Below are 3,844 nucleotides of genomic sequence, written 5' to 3'. Positions count from 1 at the left end.
CTATGTTTAACCCCTGCAGCTCAAAAACCACTCAGGCTAAAAAAATCCTCTGAATCAAGCAAGCATGTTATGAAAATGACGTAAGTGGATTCAATGGGTCACTTTTCCAATAAAACCTTCTTCTTCGTTATTCTTACTTTTATTCTTCTAGTCTAGATATGTACCCTGAGACAGGCGTTGGGTAACAGGTACCAGTCAGCCCACTGCAGTTACACCGTCTTACGTTCTAATGATTTTAGTTTATGGTCACCACCTCTTCATTATTATGGATGACATACAATTTCCTTGTTACAGCATAATTTCCTGTACCATTGTGTGATGAGGTTGGTGTGGGAACGTTTCCACTTTTGTAAATCTACAATTTTATGTTTGTGTTGGCTGTGGGGTGTCACATCACAGGTTATAATTAGGTGTTGAGCAATCGATTTCTCTTGTGTTTCAACTTACCCATTGTCAACATCTAATTAGCGTATTATTGTATCCATTTGTGATCCCACCTCTAAACTGATGTGATGCTCTTATTACTCTGCCCCAGTGTGTCTGGTCGTGTAGACTCGTCGACCACAGGTAAGCAACTGCTTCTGTAGGGCCGTCCTACAGGCACAGTAATGCACACTACATACACAGTGTAGGGAACTGATGCCCTCATATGGCGGGCAGCGCCTTATCAGAGTCGGACCAGAATCTTTCACCACTGCGAAGTGCAGGAAAATATGGGGAGCTTTTGCTGCTGGATGACGGCAACAAAAACTTTTACAAAGCTGTACAGTAGCCAGCTACTCTTTAGTATCACGGTGAGTTATTTTATAAGTCATGCCAACGGCCATACCACGTTGAGCACACCGCTTCCCGTCCGATCAGCGAAGTTAAGCAACGTTGGGTCTGGTTAGTGCTTGGATGGGTGACCGCCTGGGAACACCAGATGCTGTTGGCATCCCTACGTGTCAAATGGGGTTGGTGGAGGATTAGTGCCCCTCCCTGTAAAACAATTAACTCTAAGCCCCGTCTGGGATACATGGCGTCTGGCAATGAATGAATGATTAATCATGTAATATTATTCGAGTTTGTGTTAGATCTCTACTTTATCAAATGTAGGCTAATACAGTATTAGTGAGGGGAAAATGTCTTTGGATTCGACTGAAAGCTAAAATTCTTAGTTTACTGTAGCTACTGTGAATTTAATTGTAAGCAGAGTTAAGTGTTTTTGATGTTAATAATCTAACTTTACCTTTGGCATCGTAACTGTTGTTTTCATCTAATCTCATTGTCCAGTCTTGATCATTTTCATATCCGTTGCATCTTTAAAAGATCAACAAGACTATACATTTTCATTTCCTTTCTTGCACCTATATCTACATTATTGCCTTTTTACGTAAAATTAATGAGAACTTAGCCTTCCTCCTGAAATTAACAAGTGGAACGGATCTTAGGAGAAATAAAGAGTACAAGAAGCATGAGATGACTGAGATTAACGAGAAAAGTCAGTTAAAAAAAAAAAAAAAGTAAATGAGAAGCACAATTACTGAAATAAAGAAGTAAAGTTGAACCAAAGGGTGTCTGAGTGTGTGTGTGTGTGTGTGTGAGTGTGTGTGTGTGTGTGTGTGTGTGTGTGTGTGTGTGTGTGTGTGTGTGTGTGTGTGTGTGTGTGTGTGTGTGTGTGTGTGTGTGTGTGTGTGTGTGAGAGAGAGAGAGAGAGAGAGAGAGAGAAGGGGGGAAGGGGGAAGACAGAAATAGATCATGAAGCAAGAGGTAAAAAGATAATATGCTTCCCCACAGTTAAAACTCAAAAGCCACTAAAACATCAAAGATGAAGCTATTTGAAGGAGGGGGGAGGGGGAGACGGATTCAGGTCGGATTAAGACAGGCAGACCGACAGATGGGAAGTGATCGAGGGAAAGAGTTGGAGAAAGATGTAGGACAGGACTGGAAGGGACGAACGATCAGAATGGATCTCAGTTACCCTCCGGCCGGACTCTCTTCTTCAAGGCGATCTGATGTCCCCTAGAATAACGGGGTTCTTGTTTTCTATGACCGATTTCCTGGAACAGTAATTTATTGGGCTTTTTATGTAACTTGGGCGATCTGAATGCTACCCCAAAGAAAATATGTTACTCGTATTACGCTGAAAATTTCGAAGTACAAAGATTCGTATGTTTCAGCATCCAAATTACTGACCCGTTTTGGATTCATTTGGTTTTTAATATATTTTAGAACTTCCCCTCCGGTTTTGTGCGAGCTCGGTTTTACAAATATTTATAGTTTTGTAGCGACACTTCTCAAATAGGTGCTTGTAACGAGGGCTTAACCAAGAATTTGTAATTACGATTGTGTCGGTATTGCCGGTAGTTTCATAAGCAATCATTTCATCTTGCTCTGAAATAATACTTGTCGCATTCATATACATAATATTCATAGTAAGCTGGATCTAGTACGGCTGTGAGACACACTAAAATTAGCCCTGTTTAATCGTTTAAATCCTCTCTCTCTTCACACAGGGGAAGCAGGGAGAGAGAGAGACAGACAGACAGACAGACAGACAGACAGACAGAGACAGACAGACACATAGAGACAGACACAGAGACACAGACATAGACAGACAGAAAGACAGACAGAGAAGAGGACAAGTTAACGATGGCTAAAAATATATCAAGGCTAAATAGAAAGTTTCAGAGAGCAAGAGAGAATAAGAGTCTTGTTAATTAGGAAAAAAAAGTCACACAGCAAAAACACATAACAATGCTCATCTCTGGAAAAATTCTGGTGAAACAATGGAAGTATGAAAGAAGACAAGGAGTTAGAACAAAATTATGAGATTACTTTGGTAAGCGTGTGTGAGGAAGAAAAATTATGAACTGAGAGAATGAGGAGGGAAAGAAATTTAGTGTTTAACGATAGAGGGTGAGAAAGACAGAAAAAGAAGTTAACACATCTGTTTTAGCTAATCTACCAGAAGATGATTCAGTTCAGTTGAAGAGAAGTTATTCGTGCCGCAAGAAATTATGCCGCGTTCACAGAGAGAGAGAGAGAGAGAAAGAGAGGGAGGGAGGAAGAGAAAGAAAAGGTGCTGCGTTCAAACTAAGAGAAAGAGAGAGAGAGAGAGAGAGAGAGAGAGAGAGAGAGAGAGAGAGAGAGAGAGAGAGAGAGAGAGAGAGAGAGAGAGAGAGAGAGAGAAATTTGACCCAGAACCAGAACTAGAGCGAAAGCAAGAGAGCTAAGTGAGAGTGAAAGGAAAGATGTGCACAGCCAAAAAAGAAAGAAGGGCTTAGTGAAGAGATTAAGGGGAGAGACAGGATGTTAAAACTGCGTGGCAGGGGGGAGCAGTAATGAGATGGTGAAGGGTGCGAGAGGGGAGGCGCGGCAAAATACAGACCAAATGTGCGAAGACTGTATGTGTGAAACGTGGCAACTCGCTCCATGCCCCACGCCAAATGACGCCAATTTACGAGTAAATTTACGCAGGGCCTGGAAATATGTATGTGTGGGAGGGTTTCAACATGTTCGGAGCACCACGCTGTATTTAATTGAACGAAATATCGCTGGGCAAATTTGTAGAAACAAAAAATTTATATGTATATTCATTTATTCAATCAGGTAAAATATGACTTTGTAGAGACCTAAGCGACAAGAACTACCTTACAATAATTCTAAAATATGCCTCGAAAAACGGGCAAATTACATGTTAAACGAATTTAATGTTCATTTACCTGAAATGTGATAGCATAGATAAAAAAAAAAAAAAAATCTTGTATGTAACTTGCCGAAAAATTATTAAACTAGATCGCTTATGATACTGTAACAAAACCCTTTAACACCCTCAATCCGACGATATATGCATTACTTCCAT

The 3,844-nt window shown here is 40.6% G+C and overlaps 1 non-coding gene across 1 annotated transcript; it reads left to right on the top strand.

Moving 5' to 3' along the window:
- The first annotated feature begins 815 nt into the window (after positions 1 to 815).
- On the top strand, positions 816 to 934 carry LOC145393215 (5S ribosomal RNA). Its single transcript, XR_013896167.1, has one exon. It is a non-coding gene; the product is annotated as a 5S ribosomal RNA (ribosomal RNA).
- Positions 935 to 3,844: the final 2,910 nt, after the last annotated feature.

This window comes from Coenobita brevimanus, chromosome 23 (genome assembly GCF_032717465.1).
Source record: "Coenobita brevimanus isolate Jiangsu-jjx chromosome 23, ASM3271746v2, whole genome shotgun sequence".
In the NCBI taxonomy this organism is placed as follows: Eukaryota; Metazoa; Arthropoda; class Malacostraca; order Decapoda; family Coenobitidae; genus Coenobita; species Coenobita brevimanus.
The sequence above is the reverse complement of the archived record's forward strand: the minus strand, read 5'-3'. Positions and strand labels throughout refer to the sequence as shown.